Source organism: Anabrus simplex, chromosome 11, assembly GCF_040414725.1.
Source record: "Anabrus simplex isolate iqAnaSimp1 chromosome 11, ASM4041472v1, whole genome shotgun sequence".
Classification (NCBI taxonomy): domain Eukaryota; kingdom Metazoa; phylum Arthropoda; class Insecta; order Orthoptera; family Tettigoniidae; genus Anabrus; species Anabrus simplex.
The window spans coordinates 97,476,275-97,491,570 of NC_090275.1; the positions used below are offsets into that span (position 1 = coordinate 97,476,275).

General features: G+C 38.7%; 1 non-coding gene across 1 annotated transcript; it reads right to left on the reverse strand.

Annotated features, from left to right (window-relative positions):
* Positions 1-9,429: 9,429 nt before the first annotated feature.
* LOC136883589 (5.8S ribosomal RNA) lies at positions 9,430-9,584 on the reverse strand. Its single transcript, XR_010861277.2, has one exon. It is a non-coding gene; the product is annotated as a 5.8S ribosomal RNA (ribosomal RNA).
* Between the last annotated feature and the right edge of the window lie 5,712 nt (positions 9,585-15,296).

Here is a 15,296-nt window from a genome sequence, read left to right on the forward strand (position 1 = left end):
TACTATCACTAACACCGAGCTCGATAGCTGCAGCCGCTTAAGTGCGGCCATTACCCAGTATTCGGGAGATAGTAGGTTCGAACCCCACTGTCGGCAGCCCTGAAGATGGTTTTCCGTGGTTTCCCATTTTCACACCAGGCAAATGCTGGGGCTGTACCTTAATTAAGGCCACGGCCGCTTCCTTCCCACTCACAGCCCTTCCCTGTCACATCGTCGCCATAAGAACTATCTGTGTTGGTGCGACGTGAAGCAAAAAAAAAAAAACTCTCACTGAATAACCTGAGTCGAATGAGTTGCACAAAATCATATAAGGGTTGAAGATGAAGTAATTGCAAGAAATCATTCCTGATCGAAACCCATAGCTAATATTCTGTTCTATATGATACATCACATTTAAAGGAAAAAATCATGTCTTTTTCCCCTTTATGTTGCTATGATCTAAAATTATCACCATATTACCTAACCCCCCCCCCTTCCCCATGTGGTAGTTTTTAAGAATTTTAGATCATTTAAAATGTTATCTTAATTTACGCATGCATTCCTTTTTTTCAGACTGATAAAAGACCACAAGTCACAACATAGTACAACATTTTTTCTTGTGTAAGTTCGGTATTCAGCCCGTCCCGAAGGCTGGTTTGCTCCTCCACAGCTCCGCCAACAGCTGTCATAGATAGCTTAGGTGTCATTGAAGAGGCATACTAGGGAAATGAACAGTGAGGTCGTTTCTCGTTGCTTTCTTCACTGAGCCAGAAGTTGCTATTACACATCAGTCTGCGAAGCCCACTTAAATGCATGCACCAGCCGACCCTATTCATAGCAAGGACTGGCTGCATAAGGAATGGTATTATTACTTGGGTAGTAAAATAACTAACGATGGCAGAAATAAGGAGGACATAAAGTGCAGAATAGTAGAAGCAAAGAAGGCATTTCTTGAGACAAGAAATTGCTCACCTCGAACATTGATACAGGAACTCGAAATATGAATTGTCAGTTAATTAATTGTACACCTGTTGAAATGAGAATGAACAAGAAAAAAATTGACAAGAGAGTCAAACTTTTCAATACAACGTATCAAGTACGTAATACCACATCAGTTTTGGACCTAAGTCAATGAAAAAAAGATCATAACTAGGGCCCGGATTTGTATGCAGTAACCGCTTAGAATGCAAACTAATTTGGTTAGTAGGAAGTGTCGGCCACCCGCTCTTCCATAATGTAGCAAGAGTAACATAAATTATAGGGGTTTTGATGGGCCGTACCCCTATTGTTTATGCAAACCCCGTAGCATAGTCGTTGTGAAGGTAGACTATACTTGTTACTCGCTTCAGGAAGTTTGCATTCTAACCTATTACTGCATAAACATCCGGGCCCTAATCATAACCATAATTTTTGTTATTATATCTACTTTAATGTTATAATTATTCCTGCGAAATTGTCTTTGTGTGGCATGCATACGTTTTAGTTAACTTTATTGGGCTGAAGATGGCCACTAAGTGGTTGAAACTAGTCCCAAGACTGATGTAATATTATTTACCTGATATATTGTATTGAAAAGGTCAGTTAATGAATTGAGTTCAATTGTACACCTTTTGGAATTTCTTATAATTGCACTTCAATATGGATCAGCTTATAATGAGAATGACTTACAGATAAATCCTCGGTATAACGATAACTCCCTCTACAACAATATTTTTCTCTGTTTCGCCCGGTATCGTTGCATGGATATTGTATTTTGTTTTGGGTGTCGAATACTGAACTCGAAAAAGAAATACAATACAATGTTTCCAAACAATAAACATTCCTTTTATTAGTAATCATCGAAAACTCTGCACTTAATTCCGTGTATCCAAGGAATGTATGTAACAAATTTGGAAATGATCCAGCCATGTTATCAAAGCTATCGAAGAACAACTCAACGCGTAGAAAGAAGAGTACACCTACACTTTGGAACATAGAAAAATGAGGTGTATTAAACTGTTTTTCCGCAGCAACAGAAATGAATACTAAAAGGAGACTTAGTATGACAAACACATAATTTATTAATAATATGCCTACATATTTAGAAATAATATAAACCTATGCTCTTATATATAATTAATTATTCAAAATGGTGGTGCATCATGGCCACTATTTTGCTGTTTCCCTGATCGTTTCCGAACACATGAATATTTTTATATGATTATTTTTTAATTATAATTAGTTGTTGTTGATAGTTGGTTTACGTCGCGCCGACACAGATAACTCTTATGGCGACGATGGGACAGGGAAGGGCTGGGAGTGGGAAGGAAGCGGCCGTGGCCTTAATTAAGGTACAGCCCCAGCATTTGCCTGGTGTGAAAATGGGAAACCACGGAAAACCATTTTCAGCGCTGCCGACAGTGGGGTTCGAACCTACTATCTGCCGAATACTGGATACTGGGCGCACTTAAACGACTGCAGCTATCAGCTCGGTAATTATAATTAGTAATGTTATAGCTACAACATGTAGTAGAATCAGTGTAAAGTCCATAGAGTATATTTTCTTCATGAAGTTATTTTCAAGTAGTCAATTTGTTCACAAATTTATACATGCATGCAGAATATCATCTTAATATATTAAAAAAATCAGATTTTTCAGGGAAATAATTGTGAAAAAAAAAATGTTATGGGAAAGGAGCAATACATTTACCGATAAAGGGTTTGCCTGCGTGACAGAGCTTCAAGTTTTTGGTCATAACTGAGAAAATGTTGAAGGTATTAACAAACATTTTGCACTGTTATAAAGAGAAATGTTCAATTTTAAAAGGAAAATTAAATTGAAAAATAACATTTTTGGTCGGTGAAAGGTGTTGGTCCTCCTTTAAAACGACACTCACTATCACCATTTCTTGTACATCCTTATTTTTCTCTTTCTCTGAGAATAACTGCACTAGAAATTCAAGATTATAAAATTATAATAATGCTATTTATGTTGGTTGTTTATATTTGATGGATCGTAATGCTTGACAGATAGCATTAGTTAATTCATATCTTAGGTTTAATATCTTAAAACATCATAATTATAAGAAGCACCTTTTTGATTTTAAAGCTTATTAAAGCTTTTTTTATGTTCCATAAGAGCTTACTCGTTACGATTCTTACGTCATTTTGTTTACAGCAATTATTACGTCCGCGTGTACTATCATTTTAAGGCCTCGTAGATCGTATTTTACTGAAATGGTCTTAACTTTCCTTAGCTGTCCTATTTATATACGTTACCTTGCTTCTTTACTCACTTCACAGCGAACAGAAGCTCATTTAAAGTTTTTACTTTTTTATTTTATTTTTTGAAATAACACCCGTGTAGAGAATTCCTCATAATTGGTGCTAGGTCTTGAGAGAAACGTATGCATTTATGTGTCATAATTTACATAATTATGCGTCTCGGGTTCAAGATGAATTATGTTGTACATCAGTTACATAGGTAAAAACTTTAGCATGACACAGACAAAGAGAAAGAGAAGACAAGAAACACGCGAGAAGCATGTTATTCTCTTGTAAGAGGAAAACATTTGAAAACTAGCATCATGGCCCCCCCCTGGGTATCTGGTAATGTTATTAACGAGGCTATATGAGGAGGGGGCTTTGCCGGACTAATAACGTCATTAACCTTAGTTCAATTGAGAGTCACGAGAGCGGGCTCAACTGAAAGATAATTAATTAGTACAAATAGCACGCGGTGTTTTCTTTCTCCTCACTTCCTTCGAAAGTAAATGAAGCGAGTGATATTTGTACAGCACGAGAAGAAACAAACACGTTTTTTAAGATTACGAGGAAACCTTTTGACAAGCGTGAGAAAATGTAGTGCTTAACGCTCTAGTTAACTTGTAGCTATTTCAGTAAATCCCCGGCTGTTTTCTTTCTTTCTTCATACGTTTCTCCCTTTCTTGCGTACATTGAATCAATAATTTCCCTCTGCGTTGTTATTTTCTTAGTCCTACTTGATTTTTGTCTCCTCTCGACTTCCGAGATAATAGGTTTGGCTTTTAATGTAGATTTGTCTTGGAACCTCATATTTTTATCTTTAGTTATAACTTTACCTGTTCGATCGAATAGTGAATTTTCTGTAATTTTTAAGTCTAGTAGGTCTTTTTCAGTTTCTTTAAACCAGTTGGGTTTTGTTTTGCGGTTACGGAAGAAGTCAAAGATTTCTTTGGTTAGTATATTAGAGTTCATTCTGAGAAGATTTATCCTTCTTTCTCGCATAGTATCTTAGAGTTTATTAATTTTCTTGTAGAGTGTTTCATTCCTAGTGCATGTTATCTTATTATCCTGAAATTTTTGTCCCATCATCTCTCCAAAAATTTTCCTTTCTTTAAGCTCAGGTTTCTCCATCTGGCCTTTGAAATTCATTATTAGTGTTTCTGCTGCGTGTTTATTTAATCAGAATATGGCTTTTAGAGCCGGGAGTGTCCGAGGACATGTCCGGCTGGCCTAGTGCGGGCACTTTCTATTTGACACCCATAGGCGACCTGCGCACCTGGGTGAGTGTGGTGATGATGACAGTGAGGTAGGAAAGGGGCGAAATCCGGTGTCGGCACATGGCCTACTCCTAGTCGAATAACTCCAGGGTGTCTGCTCAAGGCTTAATTTGTATAGCTGTTACGACTAACATATGGAAACCTCATTGACAATCTGATTATAAGACGTAAACCGAGCGAGCGGCAGCGCGGGATGTAGTGGGTTCGAACGCCGCTGCTAGCAGTCCTCAAGATGGTTTTCTGTTCTTTTCCACCTCATTCTACTTCGTCTTCATCAACATTTCCCTCTTCCTTTCACAGATAATTTCTTCTTCTTCCTTCTTTCCACCGCTGTATTGAAGGGGATATTTTGGTATCTTCTTGATATTTAGGCTATATATTTTTTGGAACTGTCTTTTAATTAGTATATCTAGTACTTACTTGGTTAGTTAGTAACATTTTATTTTACTTGTAAGATGAACGCTCTCAGGCCTTCTCTTCCTTCCAACCAGACACTAAAATATACATACAGCATATTACATTACAATAATATTAGATTAAATATGAATTATTCATAATAATACAAAAATGATGAGTGATGAAATTAAGTTAAGTGGAAATAAATGAAACATAATGCAAGAAAAAAGTTTTAAACTAAAAAAGAGGAAATATATAAATTTAATTACATTTCAAAATTAAAAGATTAAGAATTTTTAACGTATCTTCTACCAGGTCATCCATGACAATAGAATGGGTGTGAGTAGCAGTATGAAGTTTATATATGCTCCTTATTAGTGCATAAAATGTCTCGAAAGTGATTCCTTGAAAGTGCGAATAGCGCTTTTGTGATGAACATGATTGATATCTTCCTCTATACTAAGACTTCACGTGTCACATGGACAGGATTTCTGATACTTTCGGGAAGGAGGTACTGTGTTTTATGTATATGATATGGTTTCTTTGTATGTATAAAATATTTGATTCTTCTTGAATATCTCTAGGTTTGATTAATAAAATTACTGTTTTATTGTTAATATTTTTTCATTTTATTTATTATTAACAATGTTATAGGTTAAGTCTGGTTAAGTGTAAGAAAGGGAATACATCCCTAACCTTTTCAGAATAAATAAACCATATTTTTATTGTTACCGAGTTTTCATGGAGCAGAAAGAGGTGAAAGAAGGTTTATCTACTATATCATAGATTAACTTAAAACTTTAAAATTGAAGGTTATATTTCCGTTCAAATTTCAAATTTAAAAAGCTTCTTCACTAGGTGAAGAAAAAAAATGATCAGGTGCAATAAAAATCTTGATACAAGAATTGAAAAACCCAAGAATAGGGAATTTAACCGATTTGGGCTTCAGTTCCCTGATTTCGAACTTTACAATATCGCCAATTAGCGTTTACATAGACAAAGAGAAATCTCCCAAAACAAGTGCATCTTGCTCCAAAGGTTACAAAAACCGCCTTCCAAAGGCATCCCTCAATATTACAGCAATCTCAGAAAAGAGCTTACATGCTCTACAACATTAACCAAGGAGACTGCGCTCCCAATTTCTTACAATATCTTACAAATTTCTGGCCTCTCTAGACCCAGATTGCAATATTACAATTTAGTACACAGGGTTATCTATTACCCAAATTACTAGCTCTTCGTGGAAAGAAGAACGGGTTAAATTACTGGCCCAAACTAAATGTATGGAGTTGTTTACTCTAGTGTCTAGGGTTCAATATCTGGAATGAAAGATCAGTATTATGTCTATGTATTCAGTAGTTTCCATATTTCTATCTATCGTACACCAAAGACCTTAGGATAAAGTATATAGATCTTGATGTCACCAGAATAAAAGTTTACAGAAGATTTCTTACAACTTGAGCTATCGGAATAAACTCTTGGATTTTTCTTCTAGAATATTACCTTTCCAATAGAGACTTCCGTTAAGTAAGGGAACAATAATTGCAATCTATGTTCCAAGATGCTGTTTTACAGACATTCTCAAGTCGTCTCACATGAGCCCCTTGCTTACACGTTTTCATCTTCCGACTGCACTGCCATCTAGTAGTGGAAATGGAACTCTTCTTTGCAATACCACGGCCGACTGGATCTCTCGCTGCGCTCAGCTAGCTAGAGCGACGTATCAAATCGGCCTTGGCAATACTATCGGGTGGATGTTAGTTGGACATTATTTCCGTCATCGAAATATCGACTGTATTAACTGTGATGTTGGAAGCGGGACTTCACAGCTCGTGCTAGGTCGTCATGACGCTCGAAGAGCCACATGCAGCGAGCCGAGTATGCTGGTTCGTACACATGGTACCGGTACCACCGCGCCTACATTCGTAATACTGAAAGGAGCGTGCTGGCGATTCTTAGAGGGAGGTCTGTTTTCTGACTGCCTGGTTGGTTGCCATGGAAACGTGGGCGGACCCACTGCGGTTGTCATGGAGACAAGCCGGCTGGCCGGCTCGTGTTGCTTGGAGTTGCCAAACCTCTCATTTCTGAATGGTCTGAACGAACGAACAAGTGATCCAGAGGCGAGGGGAAGGAGAAAGGAATGCAGCAATGTGGCAACACCGTGCAATGGCACGCCAAATGCTCCTCTCTCCAGCTCTATCTATCAAAACGCTACTTAGAATATTACGTTCATAGCTTTTGATGGTCCGTGCAGTACTCTCGCGCCCGGTGCTAGGTCAGATCAGTAGAGGCAAGGGAATATGCATATCATTGAAATTGGAAAGATCTACGCAACGTGTGCTTCCGCAATGCAGGACCAAATATCATCGAAAAAGCATACATACATACTGCACCCATAAGGTGATACATGTCGTGAAAAGGGTACAATACATACATACATACATACATACATACATACATACATACATACATACATACATACATACATACATACATACATACATACATACATACATACATACATACATACATACATACATACATACATACATACATACATACATACATACATACATACATACATACATACATACATACATACATACATACATACATACATACATACATACATACATACATACATACATACATACATACATACATACATACATACATACATACATACATACATACATACATACATACATACATACATACATACATACATACATACATACATACATACATACATACATACATACATACATACATACATACATACATACATACATACATACATACATACATACATACATACATACATACATACATACATACATACATACATACATACATACATACATACATACATACATACATACATACATACATACATACATACATACATACATACATACATACATACATACATACATACATACATACATACATACATACATACATACATACATACATACATACATACATACATACATACATACATACATACATACATACATACATACATACATACATACATACATACATACATACATACATACATACATACATACATACATACATACATACATACATACATACATACATACATACATACATACATACATACATACATACATACATACATACATACATACATACATACATACATACATACATACATACATACATACATACATACATACATACATACATACATACATACATACATACATACATACATACATACATACATACATACATACATACATACATACATACATACATACATACATACATACATACATACATACATACATACATACATACATACATACATACATACATACATACATACATACATACATACATACATACATACATACATACATACGCCTTTCAGCCTTCAGACTGCAAGCATCTGGTTATTTAATAAACACCTCCACAATTCTCAACTCTAACTACCTATGTGATCTCGATTAGTCCCATAACTCTTATCTGTAATCGTCTTGGTGTCCATGTACTTCTGTTTCCCTCCATGATGGAGTCCGTTATTCCCCTAGGTAACCTGTCCTTCTCTATTCGCCTCAAATGATCACAGCACCGGAAACGGTTTATGTGTAGTGCGCCATCCATCGAGTTCAACCCTAACTTAGTCTTTATCTCCTCATTCTGAGTACCCTCCAGCCATGGTTCCCGCCTGTTTGTACCAGCAATCATTCTCGCTACTTTCATGTCTGTTACTTCTTACTTATAAACAAGATATTTTTTGTTCACCCGGCTTTCACTCCCGTAAACTAAGGTTGGTGTGAAAACAGGCCTGTGTAAAGATAGTGTCGTCCGGGAGCTGACTTCTTTCTTACAGAATACTGTTGATCGCAATGCGAGCTCACTGCATTAACTTCACTGCACCTTGATTCAATGTCACTTGCCATATTACCATCCTGGGCGAACATACATTCTAAATACTCGAAATGATCTACCTGTTCCAGCTTTGTATTCCCAACCTGGCATTCATTTCTCTTAGGTTTCTTAACTACTGACATCACTTTCGTCTTGGATAGGCTAATGTTTACATCATACTCATTGCACCTAGTTTCACGTTCCAAGATATTAGACTCTGCCATAAAGGCCAAGTCGTCGGTATAGACCAGACTGCTTACTACATTTTCACCTAAACTGAATCCCTCACTGCCACTCTATAAATTTAACTAAATGTAAACTATGAACAACAAAGGTGAAAAATTACAGTCTTGTCTAAACCTTTTAAGTACCTTGAACCAAGAACTCATTCTAGCATAAATTCGCACTGCAGTCCAATTTTGGGAAAAAATGTAGTACATAAAGAAAATATTTTACACAACACCGACAGAGAGATAGTCTTTTTCTCTTTTTTAACCAACTCTTCCGTCTCACACACTCTCAGTAATGGTGTTGACCGGTGCAGCTCCACCGAGGTGAAGCTCTATTCAGGAGACACTGCGACACGACGCTCGCACCCTTCGAACGCAATGTCGCGTTCAGTTATAGCAACCGATCCTCAGCCAGGCGTGGTCCGGAAACGGAATCCATGGACCGCAATGTGCGTTCGAAATGTCGATGTTCATGTGTTCTGCAGTTCATATGTCGACGCGCAATTTTCTGCGTTCTTCATCGAACCACGAGTCGAGTGATCCACCATTTAGGGTTGTTTTCTTTCATTTTTCGATCTTCTCTCCATAGTGAATGGAGGAGAAACAATCATTCGTATGGATTTCTCGTCACAGAGCTAAGAGGTGTTTCGAGATTGTGCGCTACGTTCAATTAAAACCTGCCCGCCGGGCCGAAGCCGCGACGGATCCCCTCGTGTTTTTCCCGCTTCACTGAGCGAGGGAGGTAGGTACGCTAGAAAGGGAGTGGCCGTGGTCTTAGTGAAGGTACAGCCCGAGTATGTCCACATGAACCGGAAGGCATTGTTTTACTGTGAAAATTGGGAGACCACGGAAAACGATTTTATCAGATCTGCCGACAGTGTTTTGGAACCCACTGTCTCCCGAATGCAAGCTGTACCTAGACCACGTAGTCACTTACTCGGTATATTGTACCAGAGCACCAATGAAGTCCAATAGAGTCACTTGTCGTTGCTTCATAGTGAGTCTGATGTCTAAGGGGAACAGTTGCAACCAGATAGTGAGTGACCAAGGCGAGAATGTTATTTTGAATATTGCAATTATTGTTCACATAAACCTGAAGAATGTGCCGGGAAAATAAACACGAACGGTAATCAGAAGGCAAAAATAAAGCTGGCCCGGAAAATAAGTACAATAGGACTGACGCGAGATTGACTCTTGTTAATGAACAACACAGAAGATGCTGGAAATGGCCTCGTCTGAAAAAATGAAAAACTGAGGATCCAAAAGTCCTGACTGTCATTCCCCCAGAAATCACCAGCAGGACTCAACATACAAAGGTGCGCCTGGACGCTTTAAGGCTTGGACAACAATAAATTTCTAAGGATACAGATGCAGGTAGTTTTTGATAATGTTCCGACACGACGATCTCATAATTCTCACTTGCACAGACGTTGAGCTTTCGTCGGACTTCGTTCCAGACTTTCCATCACTCGAGCAGTGTTCCCTGGTGTTTGGAACCCTTTTCGGATAGTTACGATTTTTATTCGCTATAGAGCCCGTTTCACGCCGTTTTGCATGACAAACTTCGCTGGAGGTTTTTACCAAAACACTTGCAGTCTTAGACTCTTGCGCAAACAGTTCTGCACAGGTTTTCTAAGAACCGTGCTTTGCATAACTCTCAACAATGGACACGCGCTGTTTTATCGTGAGGACCACTTTGTGTTGTATTCAATTGGTCTCTAAACACGACTGCTCCTCTCACTTACTCACGCGTAATGACACAGCGACGTACTCGGGAGACATGCAACAGCAAGCGATTGCTGTATCGAAATCACCGTTTCCAGAATTTCCTGTGACTGGCGGTTCTCTTGTTCAATTTAATGTCAGACTTATACATATCTTAGGGGACAGTTTAATTTTTTCCACCCTGTACTTTAGGATCAGTTATCTCGGGTATTGGAATAACATTTCCGCGTTTCCGAGGAGATGGAAAGGTACCGGTTTGAAGATAGTGGTTGAATATGTGTGACAATTGGAAGAATAGCACCCTTAATATTCTGGATAAAATGTATAGAAATGTTAACCATTCTGACGTATTTAAATGTAATTGAATAAATTATATTCTTAACTTGCTTACCAGGAGACTGCTTGGAAGGTAAAATCGTTGATGGTAAGTGATGTGATTATGATTGGGACGCATTTACGTCTGGCTGGTTAATTGGGTTACGCGGTTTTCTATGTTCTGAATCTTCTCGTCATGGGGGAGCAATTTGTTCCATCTGTTGTTGCCGACTTTTTACCATACCCGGGGAATGCATTAGTTGTATTTATATTACTTGAAAGAGAGTTTAAGTATGTACTAGAGAACCCCTCCTACTCCGCAGCACACTTTACAAATAGGCCATGGTTTGCCTACCTTTTCTGATGGTTCTATAAACATTTAATGAGAACCGAGTTCTGGTATACCGCAGTTCGTAGTGAGAATTCATCCATTCTAACGGCATCATGCGCCTGATTGCTAAAAATATATCCATATATTCACTTTTTTAACCTGCAGTTCTTGATGTAAAGCTTGGTATGGTGTCGTAGAAGGCAGTTTTTTCTAGTGGCTTTACGTCGCACCGATACAGGTAGGTAATATGGCGACGATGGGATAGGAAAGGGATAGGAGTTGGAAAGAAGTGGCCGTGGCATTAATTAAGGTGCAGCATTTGCCTGCTGTGAAAATGGGAAACCAAGGAAAACCATTTTCAGGGCTGCCGACAGTGGGATTTGAGCCTACAATCTCTCAGATGCAAGCTCATAGCTGCGCGCTTCTAACCGCACGGCCAACTCGCCCGGTAGGAAGGCAGTTATTCTAAATAGAACGGTTGTCATGTGAGATCATAGGTGAGTCTCGAAGTAGCGTTCTTTTCTTTTTGCCAGGCACAGAACGTTTTTTTGAGATATATGGCCTTCACTCTTTCTAGTGTAGCTAGGTTATCCTTCAACAAGTGTTCCCAGTTAATTTCTAAGGTGAATGTCATAATTGAGTCTGAGAGTACGTTGATTTTTTTTCTCTTAGCTGCTGAATATATTAAGAAGCTTGAAAAGGTTAGAAAATCAAAGAGTATCTAGCAAGGAATAGTATTCTTCTGTGATCAGATAATGTGTATACTCTCTGGCTTGACAGGTAGTAGTCAAACATGACTGCATGCAATGACATTACATTACTAAATATAGAAATCGAATATATGAGAATATTAATGAATGTGTTGTTCGCTTAGCAACCTGCTAAGTACAGAATGTATTGCTTCGCCTGAATTTATTGGAGTGATCATTAAAAATGATTTTATGAGTACTCAAAGTTGGCTGAACTTAGAGACCAATATTAATGTCTCATGATTCACCAAAACATTCCGGAGAGGACAAAACAAAAATAAACCAAATCGGTCCAGTAGAACGGACGGATGGATTTACCAAAGCTGTTTTGAGTAAACTATTTTAATCTGATATCCTAGGACTTGCTTGGCTCTGTTCCTTAGTAGACGATATTTTTTGAAGTCACATTTATTGCAAGTTCGCTTGTACTATTATTAAAACACTACTACTGCTAAAATGTTTTAATTCCTCCCCTGAAGTGGGAGGCGGGCCTCTCAGACGGTGACGCCGTCTCTCTGGCCAGGAGATTTGTGCTGGTGATGGAGATGCTCGGAGAAGTTGAGGGTTTTGGCGGCCGCGGCCTATACTAGGAACTGTACCAACATTCGCCTTAGTGCAGGAGAATGGGAAACCACGGAAAACCATTCTCAGGACAGCTGACGGTGGGGACCAGCCCCACTCCGTCTTCCGAATGCAGAGTTATAGAGCCACAGCAGAGCTGTTTTCTCTTGTAGACCGAAGCCTACTTGTTAAAATGGAATATGAATACTGTATTACTGCACTTGTGTCAGTCTACGACCAGACTTGTGGATGAGGAGTAAGACTACATTCACGATATCCTCTGCATGTTCTAAGAGATGACTGAAACGAAACTTTCAAGGGGTCTCAACATTGGAGCCTGGATTTGTGACCACGGAACCCCTTCCTGAAGTCTAGAATTGGTTCCGCATATTTGTGCCAGCTTCTTCAGTTTAGATTTTCGTACCCGGCCTCCTTCGACCAATTCTTGTCCTCTTTTGACCCCAACGGTATTAGGCCTACGACCCTCATTGCCAAGTTGTCAACCCTGGAGTTTAGCCACTTTCGCTCCCGCCCTGGATGTATTTTACAGTTCCCACACACAAGGGGTAATCATAGGAATCCGAATTATTAGTCAATAATACGTTGTATGTTGGAATGCAAACCGGGCCGATGACCTTCGAAGTTATGCACCTTAAAACAACAAGTATCATCATCATCAAGAATACAAACTTATTGAAGCGGATAACAAGTATAATCTACCCTGCACAACGGTTATGTGTCATGCATAAACTTCAGGGGTACGGCCCACCAGAACCCCTAGAACATCTCCCTTGGTAAATTATTCCAATCCCTAACATATCTTGCTATAAACGATTATTTTCCCTAACTTGTTCTCTTGAATTACAACTTTATCTCCATACTGTGTTCTTTTACCGATATCTCCACATTTTTCGCAGCATCGGACCTCTTCCATTTTCCTTCTGATTAGTGTTAGTAGAGAATGGCTACTAAGTTGTTCTTCCTCTTGAAACAAAAATTCAGACCAGCACTTAATTTTACGAAGCAAGGATGGGACTCGGCAAACTTCTCCACCATTTGGCTTGTGGAGTTTTCAGCATAAATATGTGTAGTATGAAAATATAATTCATGAAAGGGTTATTTATTATTTATTATGTTTTATTAATACACTACATTATAATTACTTTTATCTCTCCATTGATTCGTTTGTATACATAAATAGCTGGAGAAATTATTCACAACAACTTAAAAAGGCAAAAAAGGCATTAAAGTATCAAAAGGGCTGCGGAAGCTGAAGTAGGCAAAAAAGTGAAAATAATAAATCTTCCTACCTTTCCCAAAGGTACGGAAACAAGTTTCGCTCTGTGTGATACTTCGAAATGTACACCCAGATTTATAAAGGAATTTTAGCTAACTTCCGGGCTCTACTCATAACTAAAGCCCGGATTTTTTTTGCAGTAACAGGTTAGATTGCAAACTAAGTTGGTTAGTAGGAAGTGTCGGCTACCCGCTCTTCCATAATGTAGCAAGAGTAACATAAACCATAGGGGTCCTGATTGGCCGTGCCCCTAATGTTTATGCAAATCCCATAGCACATGCTACTCGCTTCAATAAGTTACCATTCTAACCAATTAATGCATCGAAATTCGGGCTCTACTCATAACATATGAATCCTAAACCTACACAATATTAGAAAGACAGAAACACGGAATATAAATATAATACGATGATAATGAAAGTGGTTCAATGGATAAACCACAACATACAGTAGTTCTCATGTATGGATGACTACGCTTAACACACTCAATAATAAAACTCTAGCCTCCACTTTCCGCAGAAAGGCGCGCTCATTCTTAAACTGGCCAGTTAACAACTTTACACCAATGATGCCGAACTTGGCTTCACGTCCCCCTATTTATGCGCGAAATGAGTAGCCTCTACATTAGTGAAGACGACCACAGCTAAAAACAGAAGAAAAACGTTAGAGTTACGAAGAAAATTCATAGCTGGTTTCTTGCAGGAAATCTAATTTAAAGGCTACACAGCGAACTTAATTTGTCAACAGGACCAACCGTACACACGTTATTTTAGTTCATTTAGGGCAAACATTGCCCAAATTTGGGAGATGCCGCTGTAAAAATCCTCACACAATTTCGAAGCGATGAAATATATACAGAGTCGAAAACGTTTATAACGACATCACTTATAACGACATCGCTTATAACGACACATTGGATATAGCGGCAAAATATAACGGACCCGACTAAATCTTTTATAAACTCTGCATTAAAAACATCGCTTACTACGACATACGTCCACTGTTTTCTTTTTCACATAATTGCGGATTGCTGAAAACAGGTAAGGTAAGGGTAAGCTTTATTCTGCCCGAAGGCAGGCCCGAACCTCCTTAGAGGTGTGCCTGAGCCGGAGTTTACGTGCGGTAGGGTGGCCAGTTTCTTTCCGTTCTTTCATTCCGTTACCCCACCAACAGCGCGGGCAACCCATCCAAATATTGACCACGCCCAATGTTGCTTAACTTCGGGGATCTCACGTGATCTGGTGTTTCAACACGGCTACGGCCATTGGCTTGCTGAAAACAATGCAACGC